The sequence below is a fragment of the Mya arenaria genome, chromosome 7 (assembly GCF_026914265.1).
Source record: "Mya arenaria isolate MELC-2E11 chromosome 7, ASM2691426v1".
Taxonomy (NCBI): Eukaryota; Metazoa; Mollusca; class Bivalvia; order Myida; family Myidae; genus Mya; species Mya arenaria.
In genome coordinates, this window is record NC_069128.1 from 38,767,279 (window position 1) to 38,782,192 (window position 14,914).

At 33.9% G+C, this 14,914-nt stretch overlaps 1 long non-coding RNA gene across 2 annotated transcripts; it reads right to left on the minus strand.

The window, feature by feature from the left end:
* Positions 1-1,239: 1,239 nt before the first annotated feature.
* LOC128241893 (uncharacterized) lies at positions 1,240-12,296 on the minus strand. 2 transcript variants are annotated; one of them, XR_008262504.1, is made up of 7 exons: positions 11,951-12,296; positions 7,969-8,055; positions 7,090-7,233; positions 4,861-4,969; positions 3,767-3,843; positions 2,679-2,781; positions 1,240-1,787 (listed from the first exon to the last, which is right to left on the minus strand). It is a non-coding gene; the product is annotated as an uncharacterized LOC128241893 (long non-coding RNA). The 2 variants fall into 2 exon arrangements; XR_008262503.1 differs by lacking the exon at positions 11,951-12,296 and adding an exon at positions 11,715-11,925.
* Between the last annotated feature and the right edge of the window lie 2,618 nt (positions 12,297-14,914).

Genomic DNA, 14,914 nt, shown 5'->3' on the forward strand with positions numbered 1-14,914 from the left:
GCAATCATTACTTTTCGGCGTAAAGTGAAACAACCTAGTTAGGTCCCAGTCGAATAACATTTATAAGAATCTAAAGGCGAACAGAACCGTCCCACATTCAATCTCATTCATACATTCTGTATACGAAGAACACGAACTATTGCACTAAAATATGTTTTGTCCTATAGTAACGTGTCTAAGGTTCTCAGCAGTGTAAACATTACTACAATATATGCATTAACTTGTGTATTTGTGCTGTTGATAAAGGCTATTTCCAGTTCAGAAATTTTAGCTCATTTTGACCGTATCTATTGCTATAGATATAATAGTTTAAATAGTTATAAACATTTACTATTCAATCATTGTCATAGACATCTTACCTATACAATAATAGTAAGTACAGAAAAAATCAATTTAAAGTATAAAACGGATATGCATTTTGACTATGAAGTTATTAAAATAGCCATCATTTAAGAAAGATACAAACAGAAATATGAATAGCCACCGTTAAAGCTTAAACATAAGTCATTCCAGTCGTCACATATCAGTGTACTATATGTATTAAAGAATGAAGCTAAAATTTTGGAAATTGAATGATTTTTTTTACCATCAAATCGTTTATACCGTATATTCACTGAAGACCGGGGAAAACCAACTTGCACTCGGGTGGTCTCAAAGGCCTCCCAAAAAGAGGTCCCGGATCCGATCCCTTGCCTGGGATAGTTATTGTAGGCCTCTCACATGGACACTCAGTACTAGTGAAAATGACTCAGTAGGCAAACCCAAGCGAATAAAACGATGAACTTACCGCCTTAAATATGACATCATGACATCAAACTATGACATTTTAGAAATCTTCAAAATTTATACACTTGCAAGTACGACAATTTAAAATACTCATGAATTAAATACATTTCAAACAGCATGAAAGCCTTATAAAAGCGCTCTTATTGTGCGATATAGTACACTTTTGAACGAACAGCTACCCGGAAAGGGAGGCGACTAGTGCTCTTACGTAAACAAAATTGTTGTCTGCTTCTAGTCGGACCTGCTGATAATATTGATTTAAAGGTGTTTTTCGTAATATTGTTATTTTTTAAAGTAAGGTTTGCAAGTGATAGCTTCTACTATATATGTTTGGTTTGGTAGCACTACGTTGATGTTTGCTTGACATATTTGTTACGAAAACACGCTTAACGAGATATCGAAAGAAGAATTTATTTACAGCAAATAACCAAAAATATAAATTGAAAGGCAGTTTCCTGATATTTGAATAGCGGTTTTTTATTTAAGCATCTCAATTCATAGTATGTATGAAGTTTCAAAGGAAACCAAATCATTGTAACGATTGTTTTCAAAATAGATTCACACTCTTGATAAACTTCTTTTCCTAGTTTCAACTTTTGAGACTTTTTGATGAGCCTGCACCTTCCCCCTCTTATGCAGTGGCTTCAAGCAATAAAGCTACCAGCTCAAGTTGCACAGCTGGTGAACAAGACTGCTGATAGTCGGCAAACTACACACTTGATGCCATAATAAATCATGTCCATCGACTTCCAGAATGAAGAAATGACAGCAGCACAGAATTGATTTCAATTGGACCTCTGTACTTTCATCACCTTGTTGTAGTCAAAGACTATGTCTTAGTGTGCAGTGCGGGATCTTGAGAAGCTTTCTGCTCGTCTGATGAAGTAAGTTTGGCAGAGTGTGACACTCCTATCTGAAGTAAGTTTGGCAGAGTGTGACACTCCCACTCATATGGCTAGACACCTGTGATCTATGTCTTCTTGCGTGTGCCCAACCATCACCTGAAGAGAATTTAGAGTAAGTTAGTGCTTGATAACAAGTCAATGTGACAAAACAAGGTCTTTCATTTGCCACCAAGAACTATTATTCCAAGTTTCATAACTCGTATGTTAACTCAAAGCAATTGAGCAGAAACTGTTTGGTAATTAATTTTAAGTCACTGCTTCCACTTATACTGCAAGTAATATTGAACGTGAACCGACGGACCCAAATGCAATTCTAAATAATTTTTATGTGCAGAAACCTTAATCCTATTGACACAAAAGTAATCCAATTGTATGTTTTCACAAAACATTCTACAACAATATTTGTCAATTTAACTCAAAGATTGATTATTGTTTTTTAGTCAGACAAACACAGAGATGGCCCTATATCGCTCACTTGATTTGAGAAAGGATTCTAACTTAGTTATTGTTTGGACACATACTGAACACTTTTGGTCTGACTTTATAATGCAGCTGGTGAAAATATTAAAAGTCCCTTAATAATGGGCTTACAAAAACATAAAAAAATGTATTTGTTTAAAAAATTACAAAGGGCCATAACTCTTACAATATTTAAGTTTGTATTGAGCAGAATAAAAGGCTTTGCCTAAAATACAACCTTAAAACTATATTTACAAGTAAAACAAAAAAATCTACAAATATGTTTTTAGTATCTGGTTTTTGAGAGTGAATGATCAGAAGAAAACATCACACATTCACAATCATATTAAATAATAATTTATTTTTTGTTTTAAATTATATTATATTTCAAAAACACTGCAAAAGACAAGACACTTCCGTTTCAATTTCTTGATTTAATACAGTGATGATTATCAATTCTTATGAAGGGAGATGGGTCTTACACTCTAACCAGTGCAACTTGCATGTTCTTAGTCGCTCAGTTATTACCTTTCTTAAAATTCTCCTCTTGATCTGAGCCACGCCAAAATGATGGGAGATGCTTTTGTTTTTCCATCAGAATGTATAGCACCTCTGTGTTTCTGTTTGTCTCCTGAAATAGTAAAAGTTTATTAATAATAATAACAATAATAATAATCAGTGACTTTTATTGAAATTATTTTCACCGATTGTGCCTTGCACATTGGGGAACAAAGTTGACTTCTGAGGAGAAGATTTTTCCATATAGACATATAGCAAAAAATAGCTCCGCACCCTGGAGCAATGTTTTTTTATAAATCAATATCCAGTGAAGAAAATTCATACAGGGTATTGAAACATATTTTGCTTCAAATAAAGACTTTTAACAAAGATAACTTAACTAGCTCTTCATCATATTAAATAAAAATTAACACAGTTTATGCCACACACGGAGCCCCGCATTTGATCTTTTACCAAAGTTTGATTGAGAGTTTAGTTTCACAGGTCTATTAAAGCTGCACTCTCACAGATTAAACATTTTGAAAAAGGTTATATTTTTTATCTTAGAATGAACCAATGTATGCGAAAATGATGACAAAAAAATGTCTTTGAATTCCCGTCAAACATGTCCGAACCAAATTCAAACTATGGATAATCACTGTCATTCACGATGAAATTCAGCATTTCTTGCCCAGTATATATACCCTTACTTTAAGCAGAAGGCAAATTAAAACAAACACATTTGTACGAAATTTAATCAAACTTTAAATGGTAGTAGGATTGTCATTTGTTCACGTAATTTTCAAGAATCAGGAAGTGGGGAACATTATAAAGCCATTTAACAATACAAACAGGACGATTTTCTATTGAATGTACAATAGTAGTACCGGGGTAATATGCAAATGGTTATTATCTCAAGAAAAGGACATCAAGACCAGTTCATTTACCAGTAGCATCTGACAGTCAATAATGGTTCCGAGTTTAAAGAGCATAATTTTCATTTTATTGTTTGTTTAATCATTGTATATTTAACACCAGTTGTGAAGAAGGAGTTATCATTATATAAGATTATATTATCTGGCAGTGGTTGAAAATGTAAAGTGAGACCAGTTTTTTACCTGTTATTGAACAAACTGTTATGTTGGCAGGACTGTCCTCCTCAGCAATGCAAGAACAGCAATGACTGGCTGGCACTCTGTAAAATGGCGATTAAAACATTTTGTCCAATTAAAACTGTCCCTTTCTAAACAATCCATCAGCAATATATATAAATGAGCTGCGCCATGTGGAAATGTATCTTGGGAAGTTTCCATTCCATGTAATGATGTCATAAAGATGAGCAGAAGACATTACTTACTATGCAGTAAAAGTTCTTACTTTAACAGTAAAGATATCTTTTTTTGAGAAAATGTATCAAAGTGAGCTCTTTTATGTCATGTTTCTAAGTCTTGTACACATCTATGTTACATATATAAATAATAAACAGGAATAAAATGAGGAGTTGTGTACACACATATTCCTCCTTATGTACTGTGTAACTCATGAAAAACAATCCATAATTCTAGTAAATCTCTAGAATTCCCTTACTTTTCTCGCTGTACAAAAATGAATGAGGAGTTGCAAACAAGCAGGGCCATAAAACTTTTGCTATTTAAACTGTACCGCAACAGCAATTTAAAGACAGTGATACTCATTGATGGAATAGGCACTTAGACAGCTACATTTTCTGAGAAATGGAGATCAGACTAAATTCTCCAGAGATAATTTATAGATTTATTTGAAATAAAGAACATGTTACAGTGTTTGTGTTAAACTTGTTACTTAACCCTGATTTAACAAAATCATTACCTTCAAACTGGTGATAAAATAAAAACAAATATACCTTATTAAACACTGTTTACTATCACATCTGTACCCCCCCCCCTTCTTACATACTTAAGCGGCTGTTACCAAAGTAAAGAATGAAAGGTCCACAAGACCAATTATAAACCATGAACCATGAGAATCCTGTTTATTAATGTGATTTTAAATCACCCAAAAGGCTTTCTACACATAATGGTTCCTTAATTTAAATCTAGTCTCCAAAGGTGTCACAGTGGTGATTTCATTGAAAGACTTGAGATACGTTATTTAAAAAAATGACTACAGGAAAGCTTAAACGCAGAAGTCTGGCCGGGTATATGAGCCTGAAAATAAATACGCAAAAGCTCACCATGCTGCTAAGGAGTCTTATAAATATAATTCCCGGCCCCAGTTCAGCTGGAGATTCCACACGCCTGGAAAACCGGCCCGGTGCATCCAAGCTTCACCATCGGCAGTATCTGCAAGAGGAGGGTGTAAATCTGGGAAAACGCATTTATAATCAATTTGCGAAAGTTCTTATCCGTCATAAGTAGTGAACATGTATGTGGCTTATAGAACATCTGAAATTAAGTTTAATGAAGGAGACAAAGTTCGGTCTGGGATCTAAACCTGGATTTTGATGGTGAAATTGTAAGGGCCGAATTCAGAACATCCACTCTCACTCACACTCCAACCACATTCCCGTAAGGGACACTCAAATGATCACTTGAGTGGAATATGGGGAGTGACACTCAAGTGATCTGTTCGTATTCACACGCCTCGCTAACACTCCACTTCATCAAGTGAGCAATACAGTATATAATTATACACGTATGTTTACATGATCATATCGAATTATCTGTTTGACTATGGTGATGTTTACATTATACATTGTAAACATATGTTTATTTGAGATTTGAGTACCTTATTGTTAGTTATGGCAACAAACAAATGATAATAAGCGTTATTCTAAAACTGATATTTTCATTTAAAAACAATTGGTTAATAAAAATAAACGTTTTGGGTTGTAAATAACTGTTGCAAAATACGTTTAAATGCATGTTTTTTGTTGTCATTGTTGTTGCTGTTTTAAATATGTAGCCGTTTTCCATTGTATCACGTAATTTAAATATGTATTCATATATAATCTTGCTTTTGTATTCTACATAAAGCGGTCTTGGGCGTTTGAAAATAATATATGCAAGTTGAAAAAATGGAAGTTGAAAAAATAGCAGATGGATAGAATTAGCGAATGAATCTACTTCTTATGGGGAAATAACACCTCGGAGTGAAAAACAACTCAAGAAATGTAGGGGAAAATGGATGAAGATGACGATAATAATAATAATAATGATGATGTTGATGATGATATGGTGGTGTTGGTGTTGGTGGTGCTGCTGCTGGTGTTGGTGGTGCTGCTGCTGCTGATGAAAATGATAATAATAATAATAATAATAATAATAATAATAATAATAATAGTAATAATAGTAATAATAATCCAGCTGAATGTAGGCTGGAAAATACATATCAATTCCCTTACCACGCTATGAAATGGCCTAGCGGCGTCAAGTTAGCGGCCTGGCGGCCTAGCCGCCTCATGTGACTAGCGGCCTAAAATTGTTTCCTATTCCAAAGCATTTTATATGCGTTCTTTTCTAAAACAATGATAAATTAAATGTCCTTTTCATAAATCAACATCCTTTAGCGAATATCAGCATTGCCCCCTTTTCATGGGCTGCTGGATGAGTTTTGGGGATTTTTAGGCCGCTAGGCCACCAGGCCGCCAAGTTCACGCCGCAAGACCGCTCAAGCGTGATGTATTTTGCATAGGAAAACAATTATTTTAGCATTGTTTTAGAAGAAAACTCATATAAAAAATGCGCTGAAGTAGAAAACAATTTAAGGCCGCTAATGTACGACTAAAAACATTGATTTATCTTATTTTCCATTTAAACCATTGAACCTTGAAATAGATAACAAATTTAGGCCGCTAGTCCGTCAACCTCACGCCGCTAGGCCGCTAACTTCATGCCGCTATGATGCTAACTTCACGTACCTTTAGCTGTCTTTGCAGCCATTGATGAATTGCAAACATCAACATTGCTGGGGGTTCAAGATCATTGTGAGACAAAACAAATATATGACAGGCGCATCCTTTTGAATTTGTTTTGTTTATAGATGGCCACGTTATTGAATGAACATGTACTTCAATGGATTATCCCGGTCTCTTAAATATTGTCTGGGAACGAGCATGTCCCTTATTTGTTCCAAATATTTGATATATTTCATCTTTTCTACTTGCCATGTACTTTTTTCACATACACTCATTCAATTCCTATTCACAACCAATCCTCGAGGGCGGTTCATGTGGCCTAGCCGAGCACTCACAAATGTCCCACTCACGCAAAACACTTGAGTCTCACTCACACCTGTGAATACGGATATACCTTTCACTCGAAAATATCTCGACCGTTATGTGATTAACTCATTGAGTGTGAGTGAGAGTGATTGTTCTGAATTCGGCCCTATGTTTTGTTCAAATGAAGTATAAACTTACAGTGAGTACAGAGATATCTTGAAGTCCAGATTTATCGCTTACCTTAAGTTCGTAGGGCTACAATTGAGAGCTTTTCTGTAAATTGCAGGAACTGTCCCCTTGAGCCTATTGTCTGTTAGGGGAATGGTGGCTTAGGTGATTGGTGGTACCACTCTGCATTTCTTATCCACACAAAACACAGTGTATCTGAAAATGACAGAGAATGGCCATGCACTTATGAAAGCTATGCTAGAAATACGCCGTTATGAGTGTATCAGATGACATTTCCACACAGAAATTGTGAGGCCTCCAATACAGCAGTACTGACATCAATGACGAAAACATATATATCTGTCATGGAGCTATGCTGGTTCTGTGGCGTCAAAACCACTGCAACTGGGCAATTCACTAGAAACATCTTTTCAGAAAAAAGAAACAACCAATACTGTGTAGCCTTTGTCACCCAGTGAACACCCAGAGCATCTAGTTACTTTGAGCATCTATTTACTTAGAAGTAGCCACATTAAGATCTAAAATTAACAAAAAAGTGTATCCGTAAGCTTTCAAATACTGAACGAAGTGCAACTTTAAGGGGGGCTGCGAGCAAATATTGTCAAGGGCAGAAATCTCGCAGAAGTTTGAAAAAGATTATGCAAAGCTCTAGCTTGATGATTTTGGCCCAATTTCAAATTGTTACTCAGTAACACGGCGGCGTAAATTTAATCTAACATCAATATAGTTACACAGGAAAATAAGAAATAGCTTTAAACTCTCTAACATTCATGGCAGAGTGTCGGATGACGGTCCAGTATGCCAAAAGGATGGAGAATATGTGAAGCATGCACATACACACCTTTACAGCCCAACATTTGGTTATGGTTTCACAGTTATTCATTTACACAAACTCACAATCAATCAATCAATCAATCAATGCACACCCACCTGGAAAGGTACGACATCCTTTGGAAGAGATGAATCTTGCAGTCTGGTAGACGGTTGCTGACTTAACTTTAATGTCCCAAGCAGCAACTGCAATTATATAAACATGTTGATGTTCGCACTAAAACAAAGCTTAGTATTGAGTTAAATTAAACATGCAGCCTGTTGGCTGGGGTAACATATCTAAATCCCCAAATGGATGATCTCATCCCAGCCAACAGATCAGCGAAACACGAATTGTATTGCGTGTCCGGGGGGGGGGTCCCAAGGATATATCTTGACGCAACTTACCATAGCCGCCTTGCGTTTTTGTTCACAAAGCCGGCACACACAGTTCATTCTCTGTTTGCATGTTGTGTACTGAAAAGTTCCAGCTTTCCATGACACTTGCAATAAACCTATCCATGAATTAAAACAAATTAACAAATAACTACCAGGTAATTATGGAAAAATAAATGTCATTTTTTACTTGATTGATAAATACAACTTATATTGCAGTCAAACTGGATAAAATATCAGAAAAATGTGTCCTGTTCCAAAAAGTGTGTTTTGAAGTTGCAGACAATAGTCCAAAGACCAAGAATTTAAGTGTTTAGACAGGGGCAGGCAAATCTTAAAAAAAATGTCAAAATTTTAAAATTTAAATAAAACTAAAATTGTACAAACCTTATATAAATCATGTGTACACTTGAGAATATATACAAGGATACAATGTACAAATAATCAAACGCTACCTGAGAGAATCATTTTTTTTCAAGAACTACTTGAAGGGGTACTGTGACCCGCAAGCATTTCGTTGTGGGCGGACACCTTTAAACCTCTTTCCCGCACATTAATTAAACACATCTTATGTTTTGTCAGTGCCGGTTTTGATGACCAGTATAAATCTAAAAGCAGTTTTTCTGCCAATATTTACCCAAATGATTTGGATGAATGCTTAACAAGAAAGTGCAGTGTACACAATCAAATAAAGTATTTAGTGTTCCAGAAATAATGAGCAATCTGAAATCTGACCCCTTACATTCCTTAAATATTCACAAAGAGTTAAGTTCAAATTTATTAAGCAACATAAATCACATTCAAGCAGAATAATTTTAAGCAAAAATGAGCATGAAAATAGAAACCAACTGAATTGTATTTTCAAATGTTCCATCCGTGTTTGTTTGTTATCTTTTTATGATTCAAATGGTAAAAAATGGTGCAAATGTGAGAAGCTCTCAAGAAGAAAACTGATATTTTAATAGAAATAGTGATGAAATCACTGACATTATGTTTACTTAGCATCTAAAGCAACAGACCAACCAGACCTACCAGTATGCTAATCTATATTTAACTGCTAAATTTTAAAAACTCTAAACATACAGATAAGATAGATCTGTGGCGCAGTTGTTTACATTGTGTGATTAAAATTAAATTTTTGGTGGTGATTAGTATAAATCCAAGATTTGTTTTCAGAAGATCAGCAATAATGTTTTTTCTTTGTCTCAATGAAAAATGTAATGTTCAAGTTCATAAGCGCTGTTTAATCTGAGAATTTCCCTTGGTGTGAACCGCTTACTGTGTCCAAGTTATCCAAGCTGGATCTAAGACATTACTACAATATGGGCAATTTGCTCTGCCATTTTTATAGATAATTGTGTATTCCAAAGGTATTCTTTTGGAACATTGAACTCACAACAATATTTGAACTCCTGACGTCCAGCACCGCTGTCAGATTATCTAATCCAACCACTATGCCATTGCATGCTCTTTACTGAATGAAAGATAAATGAATACTCACAATTTTGAACAGTATTTTTTTGGTCACAGATAGCAACCTTTTAACCCCACTTTAACCTGTCTTCCCTATTTGGCAAACAGAGAATTTTTAGAAAATTTGTTATCTGATGATCCTGTAAATTTTGTGTGGATAGACTAAATACTGTTCGAATTTAGCAAATCAAAACTAACATTTTGGGTTTATTCAGTGTAGACCCTAAAATATCAATTTTGATTTATAAGTATGTAGGTTTGTTCAAAAGCTCAGTACAGTTTACTTCACTTGTTAAGTTATCCAGTTCAATTCTCCAACGTTTAGACGGTGGTTGAGACATGATTAAAGCACTTGCAAAAGTGATAAGCATAATTAAACATTTCTGCGTTTTTATAACCATCTTTTTTCCAAGTCTTGAAATAAAACAACTCTCGTAATTTAATGCTTGTTTAGTATGTTTGATAGTTTAATTAAAGCACCGCTCTAATTTGATTCAATCATAGAAGTCTTTAGATAAAAACAACACTTCAAAATGATCACTAAAAAACCGTTTCTAGTTCTTTATTTTCTGCAACAAACAAATAAATGTTTTAATCAATTTTCTTTTCACAAGTTTGATTATCGTTTGATTATCGCGTGACAGTCAATCCACAGCGCAATCATCATTATCGATTATCGTGTTAACACAACATCACAGGTGTAATATTTAACGACGTACCGGCTGTCAAAACAAAATGACACGTGATTCGCGAATTTCTAATACACAGAATTATTTTGACATGTTTGAACAAAACGTCTGGTTTTGTAAGGTAAAATTACGTTGACAACTAACAAATTTTCTCGATTTTTTGTCCGGTATCCGGAATTCCGGGGTTCAGGTTTTGTAGGGATTTTTTTTACATTGAAAATAGAAGGGGAAAACCGGGACTCTGATAAAATTCCAGTATCCCGAGGATTCCGGTTTTGTGGAGATCCGGTTTAGTGAGTTTCCACTGTACCATAACTAATAATTTTAGGCTGTTTTTTGTCGGTTTCGGATATAAAGTATGCAGAATATGGATCAATTGAGAAAAGAACAGAACAATTTTTTTTTCGTTTTAAACAATTCAAACAAATATAGTCAATGAAATAGGTCAAGAATGATCATTAATGTAAACGTAATTTTACTCAAAAATACATCGCGACCAGTCTTAAATTATTGTTTATAAGTAAGCAAAATGTAAGAAAATAATTAACATATTTTGGTAGTATAACAAATCATTTCTAATTTACCATGATATATATCTAATAACTATTGAGTAACATAAATTATTGGCTTGTTACTAGTGAGATTTTTGAGTAATGTCTCCCAATTGGTGTCTTGGTTGCTGTGCCATATACATCCAGGTTCGAACAATACACTTAACGAGGTGCTAAGTGTACTATTTATCACCTTGTTAAATGGTGGTTACCATATGAGCAATTGATTTATTGATGGTTACGAATTGACTAACAAAATGGTTACAAAATAACCAAGATTCAGCATTTACGAAATGGTAAGGTTACGAAATGACCAGATCCCCGTCAAATGCCCCTGGGGGCATCCTAGGTTAGGCCCATTCCCTGTTTTCAGCGCAAAAACAATAACACTGCATTCACTCAGCACTGCCGGTCCACCTGGAACGTAAAAACATGGCCCATTTCCCCTGCTATCCCTGGTATAAACAAGACCTGCCTGGGGGCCATGGTTACAATTGACTGGTGCATAACTGTGGCAGAATAAGGGAAATATTTTATTGTTGCATTTATTATCAAATATGAAAATTTAAGACACATGCAAAAAGCCACAATACGAATTGGTGATAGTGTTCGTTCTGTTCTGCTATGCAAAGGTGATGAGAATGACAAATGACATGACATTGACAAACAAAATGTAAGGCATTTGTATCATTTCGTCTTTTATTTATTAAAATCTGAGATGTTAAGGGAGCAAATCCCTTTTTAGATTGGAACATACCAAATAATAATAAGCGACGATGTAGTGGTAAACCAAGTTTGCTAGAAATCAATCGAGTTTCTCCAAAATACAAGCAAAAATTACACCGGATGTTGATACTAGTGATTTAGTTTCGGATGAACAAAATCCGGATAAATCATTTGCTTTTCATCCAAAGGGTGGACGATTTATACTACTGTACAAAAGTCATAAAAATAAACGAAAAAAAACGTTGAATATGTATTGTAAACACTTACCAAGTTACCATTCTCTTTCCGTAAGAGATGAACGCCATACTGCATAATTGCACGGAGATGGTACCACGGAGATACCCGAAAATTTCCGTTATATTCCGGAAAGTTAAATTTCTGTATACTTGAAAATTTGGATGCTGATGGTACACGAAATATCGAATTTCCTTATTTCTGTTTTTTATGGAATGAAACTTCGGGATAATATACAATAGGCTTTAAATAAAGTAAAACAAATAAAAAATGCTTAGTATATAGCTATTTTTGACCAAAATTATGATTTTTTTCCCTGGTCGCCTTAATAGCTATTTTTATGGATACACCAATATACACGCACAAAAGTTTAAGGATATTTTTTTTGATAATAAAAGATTATAAGATTTAAAACAATGAAATGATCTCGTAAATAAACATTCAAGCTTATCAACTTACTATCAATGTACATTTTTATTGACATTTGATACATCAAATCTGGACTGAAAATATTAAGGAGACCAATTTTTGTCGCCTTAATCCAGCGGTCCCCATAATGCCTAGATTAATATATATATGGTCACCTTAATATCTGTAGTAGATATATATATATATATATATATATATATATACTGTACAATGTACTCCTTGAAACAAAACATGTAACGTGCTGTATCTGGAAATATTGGCGTCAACAGCGTTGTACGCACTATAATGTGTCGTCATCAAACTGATAAACTTTATCTAGAAGTATTACTCTTCCAGGATTTATTCCAAATCATCCCTAACCAGTCTACGAGAGAATATGCGCTTGATAACTTATGCACGATAATCACACGTGATTAAGCATTACAGGGATGAGGCTTTAAAATGCAACGCAAGATAGTAAGCCACGGATGAAAACTCCTTGACCTGAGACTTCAGAACCGTACACATGATATTGTCACCAAAGTGTAGCTTTCAAACGCCAAGTGTAACCGTTGCATACGACTGAGGCTTGGGAATGTTGTGATGGAGATGTTTGTAGAAATTTTCCAAATGTTTTATAAAACTTAGGCTTTATATTGTGATTCAAGACAGTTTCATATAACTGAGGTTTTAGAACATATCAAACAACTTTAAACTAAGGAGATTAAGTTCGTCCAATGCAATTAGAATTAGTTCATCTAAAGTTATATTGTAAGAATGTACATCATTATAACTTTTAAAAAAAAGAAGATATTTTATACAATTCAAACAATTGTGATCAATGTCTACAATGTAAAAAGTAATCGCCTCATAAATAAAAGAAAGCCTCTACGCTCCAGCTTACTGGTAGCCGGTTATCATTCAAAGATAAAACTCTAATAATTTGAAAGGCATTTGACCTAGGTTAACACTTGAATACATGGCATTAAGTCGGGTGCAGATTTTACGATGGCGATTTGAGAGCAGTGTACAATATAAAATATATCGCACAACCATTTGATCACAGCAATATGTATAACAGCGTAAAGTATTAAATGGTGTCAAGATTTCCCGTTATGCATGATAAATTTTTCCCTTAAATTATATTACTTTATACATACTAACAGCCAACTTTCTATTGACATTGACATTTTCTGATTTAGTAAATTGATTTCTGTTGGAAACATTCGTGTCATATTTTATGTCAAAATCTCTAGAGATCAGCCGATCGTAAAAATTACTTGCGTGACAGTATACCGTTCTGTCGGAGTAAATGTATTACACACTATATCTCAAGATATTGTCCTTTAGTGCAAGCTCAAATCAAATTGATACTGATAAAAAACCTAACGGGTTTACTAACAATTCAAAAGGCCGGCAGCGATACGAAAGTCGATTGAACGACCAAAATTTTAAACGTTGGAAATATCAATTTCTATTTAGTTTTAAGTTTCAATATTTAACACGTATGATTCATATATCCGTTGTAACATGAAAAGCTGTAATTAGGAGTTAAGCATATTTAACGAAATAATATTTTATCAGATTTTCAATCAAAAGGCATTCATGTTTTCCCGGAAATGTCTTCCTACAAAAATAATATGTTTATGATTCAAATTTATCGGAACTGCCTAATCAACAATGTCTTGGAGCTTAGTTCTGATTGCACTATTTAAAAAAAATAAAGATAATTGCATTTTTTTAACCAGGAAATGAATTCCATCCACTATTTTTCATTATTTTTTCTGAATAACATTGATGTAATGTTCTAACAATTGTTTTCGTCTTATGTTTTGTACGGAATGAAACGTTTTGAAGCAAAAATTAGGTTTGTCATTTCCCTAATTAGCGATCAGCTTTGTTTATTTCTAGGAACATATTCAAACATTTTTACGATCAAATATTATTTGTCATAATTTACAGGTTCAAAAGGGCCGTTTTCATTTGGGTTAAAGGAACGCAAATACATTTGCTTTCAAAGTAGTTTTTGAATGTGATATTTTCACTCTTATTCTATTAATAAAGCAAATAACTTCTTTTTTTAAACGCAATCGCCTCTTTAGATTTGTTAAACTTAAAACAAATAAATATTTTAAACATATTGGATATAATTAAAACTCTAAGACAAGAGGAAGCACATCAACATAACAATAATAGTTAGTCCAAACTTACACTTATGCCTCGATCTAATTTAATGTAACATAGCTTTTACTAAATTCACAGCACTGTTGTTAACTTAAACCACACAATTTAGTGAATATAACTTGAAATATGAAATCAATACGCTTACAAATTGTATTCATGAAATGAATAGCTTAAACTTCAAAATCGTAGACTTGAAAACAGAAAACCGATGTCAAACAACCTGCATTGTATTCAAATGCAATTAACTTCCTTTTTTAAGTTAAATCGCCTTATTGTTCGTTTTCGCTTAAAACATTTATTTGTCATCATTTAAAAAACACATTTATCCAAATATTGAACACACTCACAATCGTCCTCTTTTTTAAAATAGCTATTTAAACCAATTATTTGGGATAAACACAAACA